Raw genomic sequence first — 16,896 nt, forward strand, 5'->3', positions numbered from 1 at the left:
GTGGAGTATGTGATGGCTCCCAATACACACAAGAAATTAAGACATCCAACTGAAATTACACAAGGAAATTTAAATATAATGACCCCTGGTGAAGATACTGATCAAGGAGAGTTGCAAATAACATTTGGCTGTGGATACGCTCCACTATAGCTGAGGATGTTCGACAACTGGAAAGTTTGGTCCATAGGACACATTTCTCCTTTCTAAATGGAGCCCTGCCTATACACCCATGTGATTGATTGAGATGTTTGGAAAATAAAGATGGTCCCGTCAATTTAGTTTCAGCCTCACCCTTATGCATTAGTTAAAATAAAGAAGGGGAAAAAAGGTAAATCATTCTTAACTCCAGTCTCACCTTACACATCTCATCAGCACTGTAGTTCTTTAGTGATCAATTACTTCATCCAATTCCTGAGGCAAATAGAAAAGTAAAATGCGTCTGTACACCACCAATAACAGGCATCACCAGTAGCAAATAACTTTATCAGCCCCAAGTAAAAGGGCTTCTAAAATTTAAATGGAAAAAGTTACCAAAATGGTACAGTAAGCAGTTTTGTAAATGATTGTTTTAGTTTAAAATAAAAGCACTTCTCCTTTCTGTGTGATGGCAGAATACACTATAAAATTCTCTTAAGATCCAAAATGTAAAAAAAAAAAAAAAAAAAAAAAAAAAAAAAGTCATCTCTTTCAACACTGATTTCACTTTCAAAGAAGGAAAAAAAAAAAGAAATAAAGGACAAGAAACCTCATTAAGTTTAAGACAGGGCAAAATTAAGAACAAACTAGCCAGAACAACTCCTCCCTCCCCACCCCACCTCCCACCCACACCCGGCATCCACTGTCTCTGGAATTATACATATTAACGATTTGCCCGAAAAGTCTAAGTTGTGAAGGAGAAGGAATAACAATTTTGAGTTTCAAACAAAACCGGAGGATCCCAATCCAAGAATCCTAAGACCCTTGGCTTCCAGCCCTGTCTGAAGGATCCTCAGCTAAGGGTAGGGTGCAGAACGCTCAAATAATTTGAGGAGAGAGGAATCAAAGTTCCCTAAATAAAACTGCAGTCCCTTACCCCGAGGAAAGGGGAGTCTTAAAAGAATCTCCAGGAAAAGATAGTCTTTTTTTTTTTTTGATAGTTTTTATTTTTGTTGATGCGCTTGTGGGCCAATGAGAATTTCCGAGGAGGGGGCGGAGAAAGGGGGGGGGAGAAAAGTGAAGCTCGGGCAACAGCCCCGGGCGGGGGAGGAAGGGGGCGCACCCCTGACCCACTTTTGCCGACGCCCACCCTCGGCCCCCGCCCCACCGCTGCAAGTCCGAGCCCAGAGGGGGCGATCGAGCGGGGCGTGGGAGGCCCGCACGCTCCCCACCCCCAGCCGCGACCCGGAGGAGGGCAGCGTGCAAGGCGGCTCGACCCCCCCCCCCCACCCGAGTGCCCGCGGCTGGAGAAACCTCCCACAGGCTCGCGGCCCAGGTCTGCAAAGCCCCCTCCACCGCCTGGGCCCCGGGAGCCGCGGCCCCCAGCGGAGGGGAAGGGGACCGAGGAGGGGAAGAAGCTGTAAACAGCCCCAGCGTCCGGGCCTCGCCTCGAAGAGCCCCGCTTCCCAGGCCCCGCCGCGGCCGCCTGAGTCCCCAGCCCGTCCGAGGGACGCCCCTCCCGGGGCCTCGGGGACCGGAGGGGAGTCAGGTCTCCTCCCCAGAGGGCTCCGGCAGCTCGCGGAGCGGTCCCAGCAGCAGAGAAGGGGGAAGTCAGGACTTACCTGTCATTACTTTCTACGCCATCTTGGATCCACTTGTCAACGTCCCCACAAAGCATTATGGGTAAGAAAGAGCCTTTAAAGTGACTCCCCCCCTCGGCCCCCGACTCCCGCCTCCCGCCGCCGGCGCCGCCCCTCCGGCCGCACCTCCCGCCCGGAAAGTTGCCCCGGCAGGCGGGCCGGCCCGGGCGCCTGCAGACCGGCCCCCTCCCCTCCTCCGGGCTGTTTGCATTTAAAATTCACCCCCATTTTAAAAATGTGGCTTTGGGTTTTCCTCTTTGCTCCTGCCTCTGGGCTCCCTTCCCCCCACCCCTCGTCTCCACGCCTGTTCCCTTTGCCCCGCCGCCCTCCTGCCCTGGCAGACACCCCACGTCTGCATTTAATCAGCCCGAGGTTTCCCTGCTGCTGGCAGCAGAGAGCTGCTCATTGATTTATTTATGCGCATTTATGCGTCTGTTACTGCTCTAGATCCTCGGTGCCCGGCGGCGGGCTCGTGGCCGGCTCCCTGCCCCGGGGCATCCGGGGGTCGCTTGCAGGGCCCTGGAGCCCCGCAGCCCCGTAGGCGCTCTGACTCCGGCATCCGCGGGTAGAAAGGTGCTTCTGTCCTAGCAAAGCGCTCCGAGGCCCTCGGGCTCCAGGACCTGGGCGGACACTATCCCCGGCGTCAAAGCGTGTTTGGGGGTTGGGGGGAAGTAAGAAGCTGAATGCAACTTTTACCCGTCTGCTCTCCCTTCAGCTGTCTCCTCCCCTCGGCCGGTAACGTGATCCGTGACCCTCTAGGTGGGGACCCCTCCCCTAGGAATGTGGCTTTGGGCACTGCCGTATCCACCCATTTGCAGTCCCGGCTGAGAGTGGACTGTGACTTCCTGGGGCAGGTAACTCGGGGGCGCAGGCTGCGGGCTCTGGCCCGGACGGGGAGGCGCGCCAGGGCTCCGGGAGAGTCCGCGAGCGGAGAGAGTCCCGGGCTGGGAGGAGGGTGCGCCCACCCGGGTCCACCTGCCGGGTCCCAGCGGGGCGGCGAGCCCCGGAGGCAGAGCTAGGGGAGGACCGCGGGCGCCACTCCCGCCGGGGGGTTGTGGGGGGACGTCCGGAGTTGCCCGGGTTCGCTTTAAGGAGGGGGCTACGAGACGCGGGGCGAGCAACCCTGCAGCCCACGCACGCCGGAGGGGCCTCTGCTCCCGCCTGCGGACTCTTTGTAGGGCGCAGAGCTCTGCCGGATACCCGCCGCCGGCTTTCGATTGAGCGCGGCGACCACACCACGCGTCCTCACTCAAGCGCAGTGGTCCCATACCCCCTGAAGCCTCGTTGTCAGTCCCCCAGCTCTTTCCCTTTACGGCGACTCTGGTTGCTTCCCCCCCCGCCCCGCCCCATCCCCCACCAAGCAAGCGTTTACAGAGAAGTGTCCAAGGGAGAATCCTCTAGGACATCAGTGCTTGTGAAACTGTGTTCCCTACCAAATGCTGTTCAAGGGCTCTGAAATGAGAAGAATGCATGGGCATTAAAGCCCTCTTCGGGGCACGGGGAGTGCCTAGGGCCTGGGTCTACCCTAGGGTTTTGCTCTGTTCCAGACCCACAGCCCTCTCTCTCGAGGAACCTAGATGGTTGCGGACACGAGCCCTGCCCCAGGGAGCAAAAAAAAAAAAAAAAAAAAAAAAAAAAAAATCCACCAGGCAATTGTCCCGGCCAAATGAGTAGAATGAGGTGTAGACTCATTAAGGGATTGGCCCGGGGTCAGCCGTGAGGGAGGGAACAAGGTAATGAGTCACTCCAGGCAAAGAACAAGGCGTGCTGGGGAGGGACCTCCCCTGAGTCACCCACTTCTCAGAGCTTGGGAAACTGAAGCCTGGAGCCAGGTTCTTAGCTGTTGGGCTCAGGCATCCACATGGGGCCTGTGGACAAGGGGGCGGGGCCCAGAGGGCCCTCTGTTGCTGCCATCTGAAAAATGGCCTTCCCCTCCCATATAAAGGAGGCCCCCAAGGTTTTTGGGCTGATGGGGGGCTCGTGGGGTCCAGAGCCAAGAAAGAATTCTTGAAGACGTTTTTGGTGCAAAACGTGATTTTATTAAAGCTGGGGGACAGGATCGATGGGCAGGAACAGCTGCACTGCAAGTTGCGGGGGGGGGGGGGGACCATTTTATGGAGTCGGGGGAGATAAAGTCCACAGGGAGTTTCCAAAGAGACTTTCACATGCTAAAGACTTACTTAAGGCCTAGCTATTGTCAAGCTAAGGTTGTTTTTCCCTCTAGCAAAGCATTAACATTAAGACTGTAGGGAGTTCCTGGACTTTAGGCCAGTGATAAGATTGTCTTTTTCTTGTAAACTATGCAGACTCATTTGTTTTTTGTCCTTTCCTGTTTTGGGGTAGCTGGGAGTGTCCAAGGAATATCTTACATGTCCCCCCCCCCACCGGGGGTGGGGGAGGTATTGCTGTTAGCCTGTACTGTGCCCTCAGCTTGCCCCACTCTCCCTCATCACCCTCGTGCCAGTACCGCCACTTGCTCCTTTTCCATTTCTCCTACACTTGCTTAGATACTCCTGTGTACTTACTTAATGGGTGCTTTGTGTTTACATAGCACTTCGGGTGTGTGGTCTGAGTTTCCTAAAATTAAACGCTGAATAAAACGCCAGCAAGGACTGTGCCTTTCCCACGTTTTCTTGGTGGGTACCTTTCTTTGCCTTGCATAGGCCTTGACCCAGAGAGGCACACAACTTGTTCTGTGACTGCCTGACCCATTCATCCACTCCAGAGTGCATCCTGCTTTATCCCTGTCCAAGACACCACCTGTTGCCTGACTTAGATGGCAGCTCTTCCCCCGGCCTCTGCTCGGCCCCCTGTGGTCCATTCTCCCTCCACCCGACCAATCCTGTGGCATGCCTGAAATGTTAATGGAAATACCTGACTCTTCTGCTTCACCCCATCAAAGGCAGGCCCTTAACAGTCGAAATAAAATCCAAATTCCCAACTGTGGCCCGTAGGCTCTTGTGTGAGGTAGATCTTGCCTCCCTCCCTCCTTCACCGTGATCCCGCACACTGGCCCTGTCTCCCCCTGCAGCACCTCAAGCTTCCTTCCACTTAGAACCCGGTTGCCCCAGATCTGATGACCATCATCTTTTCAACACTCAGTTCTCAAATGTCACCTCCTCCAAGAGGACTTTCCTGATCCTCTTAACCAAAGCACGTCACTCTCTATTCTCTTACCCTGCATTAGAAATGATGGTGCTTGTTGGTTATCTGCCCCAAACCCCATTAGAGTGTAAGCTCCACAACCGACACATGCTTCGCCTGGTTTGTTCACTCACGGCCCAGACCTGGGCCTGGCACATAAATAGACGCTTAGCAAAATATTTGTTGAATGAATGGCCATACATTGATTTTTTTTTTTTTTTTTTTAAGTAATCTCTACCCCCAGCGTGGGGCTCGAACTCCCAACCCGGAGATCAAGAGTCGCTTGCTCTACTGACTGAGCCAGCCAGGCACCCCTGAACCACACGTTTATCAGAGTAGGGTGGTGGTGGTGAAATAGTGCTGAAGTATGGAAGGAAGGGCTGAGGGCCCTCCATCCCATCTCTTCAGGCCACACTGACCACCCACAACTAGAGATGCACAAATAGGAATGAAGTTGGGGGGGGAAACAGACCCCCTGGCCAACATTAGTGGCACTTCATTGTGATCCTGATCTGATAAAAACACTGCTCCAGCCCTTCCTCCCCATCCCCCTCACTGGCTACACTTTCTTTTCAATCCCAAACCTCTGTCCTTGGGTCTCTCTTGTTTGCTGCACTCCCCTGACCCCCCCCCCCCCAATCTCCATCTTAAGGCTTTAAATACCATCTTTAGCCTAAAGTAGGGCTTCCAACCTACAGCTCGAGTCCGGGGCTTTCTCCTGAGCTTCAGACTCTTGGCCTTCCCACTTCGATCTCTCATAAACATCCCAAACTCCTTGTGTCCAGTGCTGTCCACACGACTCCTGAAACAATGCTACGGGCACCAGTGACAGTCACAACAAAATTTAGTGCGATGAGAGGCAAAGCCAGCCGATTGGGACTGGCACTCTTGACCAGAGTGCGGTCTCAAACAGCCGGGGTACAGGGGTACAGAGTTTTTATAGCTGACCACATCGTCTTCTCATCACCTGGGGACAGAACAAAGAAATAGTTCCCAGATGGGGGTGGAAACAGTTCAGACATTTCCTTGCCCCAATCCAAACACTAAACCAGTTGATTTCCCTTAAACTTTTGTTCCCTTGATTGATAGGACAAGGCTGTTATCTCTTAATCTACAGTGTTAAAACAAAGCTGTTATTTCTTAAGGCTACAGATTAGCCCTACACTACAATTTAACCCTTACATCCAGAACCAAATTCTTGATCTCCACCCACAAATACGCTTCACCATGGTCTTCCCCAGCTCCCTTCTTGGCAACTCCATCCTTGAAATTGATCAGGCCACAGTCTCTCCTAACTTCCTGCCAAACTCCACCTTCAGTCCATCTGCAAATCCTGCTTTGCCTTCAAAACGTACCCCGAATCCTGCCGTTTCTCATCACAACCATCATTGCCACTTTGGTCCAGTCCACGGACATCTTCTCCCCTTTGATGCCTTCCAGGGCATTCTGAGGGTAGCTGCGACAGCCGTTCTGGCTAATAAAATGCATATCAAATCCTTTCTGTCCTCTGCATGTGACCCTCTGATTTCCTTCCTCTCTTGCCATTCGGAAAAGAAACTAGAGTCCCACACCATCGGCCTCTTCTCTTTGACCCCATCGCCCACCTCTCTCAGCCTTGCTCTGCCTCAGCCATGATGGCCTCCTTTTTGAGCGTTCCCTCCTCCAGTAATATGTCCACATGATTCACTCCCTCCCCTGCTTCAAGCCTTTGCTCACCCAAGTGAGTCTACTCACTATTCTGTGAATTTCAATATTCCTCAAACACGTGCTGTATTTTTTTTTAATTTTAATCATTTTTGAGAGAGAGCATGAGTGGGGGTAGGGCAGAGAGAGGGGGACGGAGGATCCGAAGCAGGCTCTGTGCTGACAGCAGCAAACCCAACGAGGGACTCTAACTCAGGAACCCTGAGATCGTGACCTGAGCTGAAGTCGGGTATGTAACCGACTGAGCCACCCAGGGACCCCACGTGCTCTGTATTTCTTTCCATGCTTTTCTTCCAAGGCATTTATCACCTTCTAACATAAAAAGTAATTTGCTTAGTTATTCAGTTTCTTGTCTGTCTCTCTCCATGTGAGGAGGCAACTTGCTGATCACCAAAGATGTCTGTTTGCTGCTGAGAACAACATTTCCCAGCTATGCCCTTGCAGCTGGCTGGGGCCTTGTGACTAGTTCTTACAGATGGACTTAGAGCAAAAGTATGACTATGGAAATCTGCCTTATCAAAAATACATGCATCAGACTCTAAGCTGAGCAGACAATAGACCTTTATTACGGTTGATCCATTGAGAACTTGTCCATTTGCTGTAGCATCCAGCACCTAATGACTACACCATGATTCCTACAGCCCGCTAGCATGCGAGTTCAATGAAGGCAAGGATTTGCTTATGCTTTCTTCATTTACTGTGTCTATCCTTACTGCCCACAACAGGGTTTATCATACAGTACTTAATAACTACTTGTTGAGTAAGGGACTGAATAAATACCCTTCTCCACAACCAGTCATGAAAATCAGTAAATGGTTGACAAAGAAAGGACAATGGCGGGGGGGGAGGGGGGTAGTGCTGGGTAGCTCAGTTGCTTAAGCTTCTGACTCGATCTCGGCTCAGGTCATGATTTCACAGTTCATGGAATCAGGCCCCACATCAGGCTCTCCATTGACAGCATGGAGCCTGCTTGGGATTCTCTCTCTCTCTCTCTCTCTCTCTCTCTCTCTCTGCCCCTTCCCCACTGCTCGCTCTCTCACACTCTTTCTCGCTCTCAAAATAAATAAATGAAAAAAAATGAAATGAAAATGGGAAGCAATTTAGTTTTTATAGAAAAGCAGAAACTGTGGGTTGCTAGAGAATCGTTGGTTACAAGGCTTTGATAAAAACTAAAGAGAATTCCATAGAATTTTATTCTTCCCTGTTTTCACCTTTTTCTTCTTTTCTTCCTCCCACATTTCCACCTCCTCCGTCTCTATTCTGCCCAAATCCTTCTTCATTCTCCCCTTCTCCCTTTCTCACTCCTTTTTCTTTCCTGGATTTTGTCTTTTTCTTCTCACTTGATCTAACAAGAATTTACTGCCTAGTCTGAAACCATACAAAATCCTATAAGAGAGTATAGGCATGAATGTCTCTGACATCAGCCATGGCAACATTTTTCTAGATCTCTCTCCTGAGGTAAGGGAAATAAAAACAAAAATAAACTATTGGGACTACATCAAAATAAAAACCTGCACAGTGAAGGAAACAACAGAACTAAAAAAAACAACCTACTGAATGGGAGAAAATATTTGCAAATGACACATCCAATAAAGGCTTAGTATCTAAAATACATAAAGAACTGATACAACACAACACCAAAAAAACACAAATAATCCAATTTAAAAATGGGCAAAAGAGGGCCATCTGGGTAGCTCAGTTAATTGGGCATCTGACTCTTGATATCACCTCAGGTCATGATCCCAGGACCATGGGATCAAGCCCCACATCAGGCTCCACACTGAACATGAAGCTTGCTGAAGATTCTCTCTTTTCTCTTCTCCCTTCCTCTCTCCTTCTGCCCCTACCCCACTCATGTGCTCTCTTCATTCTTAATAGCAACAGCAAAAAAAAAAAAATGGGCAGAAGATTTAAACAGACCCTTCTTCAAAGAAGACCTACATATAGCCAACCAACACGTGAAAAGTTCAAAATCACTCATCATCAGGGAAACGCAAATCCAAACTACAATGAGGTAACATCTCACACCAGTCAGAATGGCTAAAATAAAAAAAAACAAAAAACAAAAAACAAGAAATGTGTTAGGGAGGATGTGGAGAAAAAGGAACCCTTGTGCACTGTTGGTGGTGCTGCAGTGGAAAATAGTACAGAGTTTCCTCAAAAAATTAAAAATAGAACTGCCTTACAATCCAGTAATGGCACTACTGGCCATTTACCAAAAAAATACCAAGTTTATTCAAATGTTTATTGCAGCATTATTTATAATAGCCAAATTATGGAAGCAACCCAAGGGTCCATTGATAGATGAATGGATAGAAAAAAAGGTGGTGTGTATATATATATATATATATATATATATATATATAATGTGTGCAGTGGCATATTATACAGCCATAAAGAAAATGAAATCTTGCCATTTGCAATGACCTGGGTAGAGCTAGAGAGAATAATGCTAAGCAAAATAAGTCAGTTACAGAAAGATATATGTGATTTCACTCATGTGGAATTTAAGAAACAAAACAAGCAAAGAAAAAGAGACAAACCAAGAAACAGACTCTTAACTATAGAGAACACACGGTTTACCAGAGGGGAGGTAGGTGGGGGGGGGGGGATGGGGGAAATAGGTGATGGGAATTAATGAGTATACTTATCGTGATGAGCACTGAGTAATGTATAAAAGTGTAGAGTCCCTATATTGTATACCTGAAACTAATACAATGCTGCATGTTGGGGCACCCGGGTGGCTCAGTCGGTTGAGCATCCGACTTCGGCTCAAGTCATGATCTTGCAGTTGGGGAGTTCGAGCGTTAACATTGGGCTTGCTGCTGTCAGTGCAGAGCCCACTTTGGATCCTCTGTCACCCTCTCTCTGCCCCTCCCCTGCTTGCGCTCTCTCAAAAATAAGTAGACATTAAAAAAAAAAAAGCTATGGCAGTTCCTCAAGAGATTAAAAAGAATGAGCATGTGACCTTGCAACTCCACTACTGAGTATATACCCAAAAGCAAGGACTCAAACATGTTATTTAGTTGTAAACCCTTGTTCCTGTGAGCGTTCTTCACAATAGCAAAAAGGTAGAAGCAACCCGAGTGTCCATCAACAGATGAATGGATTAAAAAAATGTGATCTGCACATACAATGGAATATTATCCAGTCTTGAAAAGGAAGTGAATGCTGACACCTGCTACAACGTGGATGGACCTTGAGCACATTGTGTTGCTTGAGATAAGGCAGGACCAAAAACACAAATTACATATGATTCTACTTATATGAGATACCTAAGTTAATCAAAATCATACAAAGTAGAGGGTAATTGCCAGGGCCTGGTGGGAGGGCAGATTGGGGGATTGTTGTTAAATGGGTACAGTTTTCAGTTTGGCAAGAAAGAGTTACAGAGAGAAATCACAAAACATTGTGAACGTACTTAACACTCCTTAACTGTAAGCTTTGAAAATGATTAAAATGGTAAAGTTTATGTGTTTCTTACCATAAAAAAAAAAAATGTTTTAGGGGCGCCTGGGTGGCTTAGTTGAGCATCTGACTTTGGCTCAGGTCATGATCTCGCGGTTCATGAGTTCAAGCCCCGTGTCAGGGCTCTGTGCTGACAGCTCAGCCTGGAGCTGGCTTCAGATTCTGTCTCCCTCTCTCTCTGCCCTGCCCCCATTCCTGCTCGCTCTCTCTCTCTCTCTCTCTCAAAAATAAATAAAACAGCAAACTTTTTTTTTCAAATTTTTAATGGTTAAGATGGTAAAGTGTGTGTTAGGTGTATTTTACCACTATTTTTTTTTAATGTTTATATATTTTGAGAGGGAGCGCACAAGTGGGAGAAGAGCAGAAAAAGAGGCTCTCCCTTGTCAGCCAGAGCCCCACGAAGGACTCAGTCTCCCCAACCATAAGATCATGACCTGGGCCGAAATGAAGAGTCAGACGCTTAACCACCTGAGCCATCCAGACACCCCCATGATTTTTCAAACAAAAACAAATTTTAAAAGACACTATGCAAAAACTAACCAAAACAAAGTGGGTTTACTGCAAAAAGCATTACTAGAAATTTTTATGAGGGACACATCATAATGAAAATATGCTTAATTCACCAAGAAGATATAACAACTCTAAATTTGTCCAAGCCTAACACACATATCCTCAAAATCTGCAAAGCAAAACCATGGGCAGAATTGCAAGACGATAAAGACAAATCTACAATTCTAGCAGACGATATGTGTATCAGCAACTGTTAGAACACACAGATGTAAAACTAGTAAGAAGTATATTTGGATAACTGGATAAGCAAAGCTTTACCTAATAGATATAGAGAGAGAGAATACTGGGCTCACAACTGCAGATCACAGATTCTTTTCACGTGAACATGGAATGTTTATGAAAAGGCCAGGCAATATAGCAAGTCTCAACAAATTTCAAATGCTCTGAATTATACAGAGTACATTCTCAGACAATGATGCAATTAAGCTAGAAAACGAGAAGAAAAAAGGTAAGTAAAAAAATACCAACATATTTGAAAACTGTGTATACTCCTGAATAACTCATGGATGTTTTTTTTCTTTTGAAATCACAATAGGGGGCGCCTGAGTGGCTCAGTAAGTTAAGTGTCTGACTTCCTGGGTTCGCACCCCCCCCCCCCCCCGCAGGCCTGGAGCCTGCTTCAGATTCTGTGTCTCCCTCTCTCTCCGCCCCTCCCCCACTCTCGCTCTGCCTCTCACTCTGTCTCTCTCTCAAAAATAAATAAATCTCAAAAAAAATTTTTTTAATCACAATAGGAGTTAGAAAATATTTTAAACTGAAAAAATTTTCGAATACTACATTCTCAAATTAAGGTGCAACTAAAGCCATACTAACATTGAAAGTTAGTTTCTTAATGGAAAATAAGACAAAAATAAGCCAAGTATTCTTCATGAGAAATTAGAAAGAGAGCAGCTAATTAAGCACAATCAAAGTGCGAATAAATGGAAACATAGTCAAAAGTTCTTTCTTAGATGAGACTAATAACATTATTAAGCCCCTGGTGAGACTAATTTTAAAAAGCACAAATAATGCCAAAAAACTTGAAAGGAAATGTTTCTACAGATTTTCAGTCGTTACAAATGAGATCATACTGAGCTTTATGACAATAAGTCTAAAAATTTGATTAAAAAAGACAAGTTCCTTGAAAATACAGTTTACCAATAAGAAATATAAAGGTACGGGGCGCCTGGGTGGCGCAGTCGGTTGGGCGTCCGACTTCAGCCAGGTCACGATCTCGCGGTCCGTGAGTTCGAGCCCCGCGTCGGGCTCTGGGCTGATGGCTCAGAGCCTGGAGCCTGTTTCCGGTTCTGTGTCTCCCTCTCTCTCTGCCCCTCCCCAGTTCATGCTCTGTCTCTCTCTGTCCCAAAATAAATAAACGTTGAAAAAAAAAAATTAAAAAAAAAAAAAAAAAGAAATATAAAGGTACATAAAAATAAGAAACATAAAACCTAAATAGTCCTGTATCTACTGTTTAAAATTAAGTCTATAATTTAAAATCTTCAGGAACGCCTGACTGGCTCAGTCAATGGAGCACATGAGTCTTGACTTTGGGTTTGTGAGTTCAAGCCCCACATTGGGTGTAGAGATCACTTAAAAATAAAATCTTTTCAAAATAATAATTAAATAAAATCTTCAAAGAAAACTCCAGGCCTAGATAGTTTTGTCAGGGTGTTCTATTTAATGAAGAAATAGCACCAACCTTAGATAAACTTGAGAGAATAGGAAAAGGAAATAATCCCTAACTCATTCTGAGGCCAACATAATATTGATACCAAAACCTAAAAAAGACATTACAGAAAAAGGAAAACAGACTGACCTCACTTATAAATGTAGACACCAAACTCCTAAACAATCAGCAAAATGAATCCAGCAATATATAAACATAATACATCATTGCCAGTCTGGACTTTTTTTTTTTTTAAGTTTATTTTTTTATTTTGGGAAAGAGAAAGAGCACAAGTGGGTGAGGGGCAGAGAGACAGAGGGAGAGAGGATTCCAAGCAGGCTCTGCGATATCCGTGCAGAGCCCGCCAGCATGGATTTATTGTAGGGATGTTAGCTTGCCTTCACATTTGAGAAATTGATCTGTGTAATTCACTATCTTAATGGACTAAAAGGGAAGAATCATATGATCATCTGAAGAGTTGTAAAAATAAAAGTGTTGAATACATTCAACACCATTTATGATTTTTTTTAAATATATGTGCTAGCCAAGTAGGAATGGAAAAGAGTTTTTTTTTTTTTTAATTTTTTTAATGTTTATTTTTGAGAGAGAGAAAGCGTGGGGAGGGGCAGAGAGAGAAGGAGACATAGAATCTGAAACAGGCTCCAGGCTATGAGCTGTCAGCACAGAGCCCCACGCAGGGCTCGAACCCATGAACTGGTGAGATCATGACCTGAGCTGAAGTCTAGCACTCAACCAACTGAGCCACCCGGGCGCCCCAAGAAAGGAGTTTTCTTAACTTCATTTAAGGTTGTACAAAACCTTTGACAAACAAAGTGTAGGTATACAAAAACCTACAAGCATTACACCAAATAGTCAAATATTAAAAATTCTCCCTTTAAATTGGCAACAAGGATGCCTGCTTTGACCACTTCTGTTTCTTTTTAAGTAAGCTGTATGCCCAACGTGGGGCTCAAACTCACAACCCCAAAATCAAGAGTCACATGCTCCACCAACTGAGCCAGCCAGGTGCCCCTTCTTTGACCATTTCTGTCCAGCATCGTTATGAAGGACCAAGCCAGTGCAGTAAGTAGGAAAAAAAAATAAAAAAGTAAAAGATGTAAGTCTGAAAAGAAAGAACTCTCATTGTTTACAAGATAACCTGATTATGTATGTAGAAAAATCCAAAAATGCATAATTTGGGTTAACAAGTGAGTTCAGTAAGGCTGCTAATATCAATAATAAAATGTATTTCTAGGGGCTCTTGATTTCGGCTCAAATCATGATCTCATGGTTCATGGGGCTGAGTCCCAAGTCAGGCTCCACACTGATAGCGTGGAGACTGCTGGGGATTCTCTCTCCCTCTTTCTCTGCCCCTCTCCCCTACTCACACATGCTCACGTATACATCCTGTCTCTCAAAATAAATAAACTTTTTTTTTTTTTTAAATAGGGACACCCGGGTAGCTCAATCGGCTAAGCCTCTGACTTTGGCTCAGGCCATGATCTCATGGTTTGCGGATTTGAACCCCGCATTGGGCCCTATGCTGACCCAATGCTCAGATCCTGGAGCCTGCTTCAGCTTCTGTGTCTCCGTCTCCTTCCCTTTCCTGCTCGCAGTCTCTCTCTCTCTCTCTCTCTCTCTCTCTCTCTCTCTCAAAAATAAACATTAAAAAATAAATTTTTAAAAATAATAAATAAAAATTAAAAAATGAAGCAATGATCACGTAAATTCTAAAAAGCTTAAAAAGATGCTACAATGTCAAAATACTGAGTACACAGGAATAAATCTAATGAAACATGGCAGACCTCGATGTAGAACTAAACACAGGAAGGAAGGAAGGAAAGAAGGATGAAAGGAACGAACTTTGTGCCCAGCCTCCAGCTACCAGCTCCTTCAGGATCTGTCTCAGCTGTAGCGCTGCCTTGGTTGAGGGCACATGGGGCCCAGAGCAGCACGCGTGCAGTGACCGAATGAGACAGGAACATGAAAGTGCCTTTTCGACCTCATGCAGGACACTCCAAAGCCCTGGAGACTGAAGGCAACTTCCTGCCACATCACTAACCGAAGCTTTGTTGGGCCAGTGTCGCCATTTTCACTCTTTCCTTTGCGTGAACTCGCTGCCCCCAGTACCGATACCTATAAATATCTTGCACCCCACAGTGTCTCTGCCTCTGGAGAGCATAACCCGCCACAGCTGACACCAGCAGTTCCAGGGAGCGGGTGACAAGATGGGTTTGGAATAGGCCGGCAAGGAGGTCCCCTTCACTGGTGGTAAGTTGGTGGGTCTCAAAACAGCCCTTGACATAAGGTGCTGGTTCAGTTGCTCAGAGCCTTACTGTTGGTGCATGAGCATGTGTGTCCGGGTCCAAGTGAAAGCACCAACTGAAGCAGCATATCAGGCACTTGAGACTTTTGGAGGAAATGGTTACTAGAGAGATCAAAGATTTCAGTGCTGGGGCGCCTGGGTGGCTCAGTCGGTTAAGCGTCCGACTTCAGCTCAGGTCGCGATCTCGCGGTCCGCGAGTTCGAGCCCCGCGTCGGGCTCTGGGGTGATGGCTCAGAGCCTGGAGCCTGCTTCGGATTCTGTGTCTCCCTCTCTCCCTGCCCCTCCCCCGTTCATGCTGTGTCTCTCTCTGTCTCAAAAATAAATAAACGTTAAAAAAAAAAATTAAAAAAAAAAAAAGATTTCAGTGCTGATCAATAATTACCACGCGTGTTCTACAAGAAGATGACGAACAGCGGGAGGTAATAAGCAATGGAAAGCCAAGTGCCAAAAACAGACCCCTTGGTTGCATCTAATGAAGTGCTCAACTCCTGCAGTGGCAAGGCAGAGAAAGCTAAGGACCACGCCAAAGAAGATTAAACACCCAACAAAGTCAGGTCTGTTATGTCAGGACCCTAGATGGGATAAAGACCTATGGACAATAGCTCTGAAGATGACTCCCTCGTGTCCTATGAACCTTCTGATCCTGCAGAAGTGGTCCATCACCCCCTAACCTCCCAAGTGGGAGCCTCTCCCTGAGAAGAGTATAGGCCCCTCTGAGAATTCCCCCTTCCCCGCCACCGTGCCTATAGCGTAAGTCACGGCATATGCCAGCCAAGGACATGCCAAGGGATTATACCCCGGAAGAGGGCTTCAAGACGTCTCCAGTAGGCACTGGCTGCAGCCAGGGACTGGATTCTAAGCATGCTTCATCAAAGGGGCCAGAAGATTAAACTGGGTAACTCTGTTGACTTGGGAGTGCTCTGTTGAGATACGGGATTTAGTAGTTCTGTTAAGGATCCAGAATTGCCATGGTAGAAGGTGGAGAAGTGAATTAAAAGGTTTAGGGTAGTAGGAACACTGAACAGCAGGACCCACTGGATATTTGTTAGGTTTCACAGAAAGGCTCAAAAGACATACTGTTTATCAGGCCATAAGGAACGTGCTGGTTCGAAGGGTACCAGCTCCACCAAGAAGTTCAATAATGGTGACTCTCCTAGGGAATGCCAAGGCTGACAATAGGGCAGGCTGTTACAGACCCAGGGACTGAATTTTTTTCTTCATTTTATTTCATTTTAATTAATCTCACTTAAACAGCCACAAGTAGCTACTATATTGAACAATTCAGAAGTAGAAGATAATACCAAAAACGATCTCCACAACCTGAGAATAAGAAGAACTTCTTTTTTAATTTTTTTAAACGTTTATTTATTTTTGAGACAGAGAGAGTCGGAGCATGAATGGGGGGAGGGTCAGAGAGAAAGGGAGACACAGAATCGGAAGCAGGCTCCAGGCTCTGAGCTGTCAGCACAGAGCCCGGCGCGGGGCCCGAACCCATGAACCACAAAATCATGACCCGAGCCGAAGTCGGACACTTAACCAACTGAGCCACCCAGGCGCCCCAAGAAGAACTTCTTAAACAGAACAACAACAACAAAAAAAAAACACACACTAGCCAAACAGAAGACAATAAACTTCACTACATAAAACTGTTCTCATAAAAAAAATAAGTAAACTGCCATACTCATGTAATGGCATACCACATAGCAATGAGAATGAACTACTGTTTCATTGAACAACATGAATGAACCTCACAAACTGCGCTGAGCCAAACACAGCACAGTCTATACTGTGTAAGTCCATTTATACAAAGTTCAAAATGCAAACAAAACCCTAGTGTTGACGAATACCTCTGTTTACCAAGGAGATGATTGTCTTCAAAAGGAGGTAGAAGGCAGGAGTGAGAGGTCTAAGTTGCTTGACCGAATGTTTTGTGATGTGGCTCTTTCCATAAAACAATGAGCTGAACATCTCCGTCTCCTATGCGTTTCCGGAAGGGTGTTCTATTTCACAATGAAACAGTTTAAAACAAAAACTTGGGGGCGCCTGGGTGGCTCAGGTGGTTAAGTGCAGGACTCTTGATCTTGGCTTAGGGAATGATCTCGAGAACACGGAGATCTAGCCCTTGGAGAGCCTGCATGGGTTTCTCTCTCTCCCTCTCTCACTGTCCCTCCCCCCCCCCTCAAAATAAATAAACATTTGGGCCACCTGGGTGACTCAGTCAGTTAAGCGTCCACCTTCAGCTCAGGTCATGATCTTACGGCTCA

At 46.4% G+C, this 16,896-nt stretch overlaps 1 protein-coding gene across 5 annotated transcripts in view; it reads right to left on the reverse strand.

Moving 5' to 3' along the window:
* The window catches only part of HELZ (helicase with zinc finger), a 155,229-nt gene extending 153,410 nt beyond the window's left edge, over positions 1-1,819 (reverse strand). For 3 of the 5 annotated variants that reach the window (XM_047081556.1, XM_047081552.1, XM_047081553.1), the window contains exons 1-2: positions 1,758-1,806; positions 356-411 (exon numbers count right to left, since the gene is read on the reverse strand). The gene's annotated coding sequence lies outside the window, so the exon portion shown is untranslated. Of the gene's footprint in view, positions 1-355; positions 412-1,757 lie in introns of all 5 variants that reach the window. The other 2 variants (XM_047081554.1, XM_047081555.1) reach the window with 2 other exon arrangements.
* Positions 1,820-16,896: the final 15,077 nt, after the last annotated feature.

The sequence above is a fragment of the Lynx rufus genome, unplaced genomic scaffold, assembly GCF_022079265.1.
Source record: "Lynx rufus isolate CCGP_SWC_20201006 ecotype Redwood Valley unplaced genomic scaffold, mLynRuf1.p SCAF_18, whole genome shotgun sequence".
In the NCBI taxonomy this organism is placed as follows: Eukaryota; Metazoa; Chordata; class Mammalia; order Carnivora; family Felidae; genus Lynx; species Lynx rufus.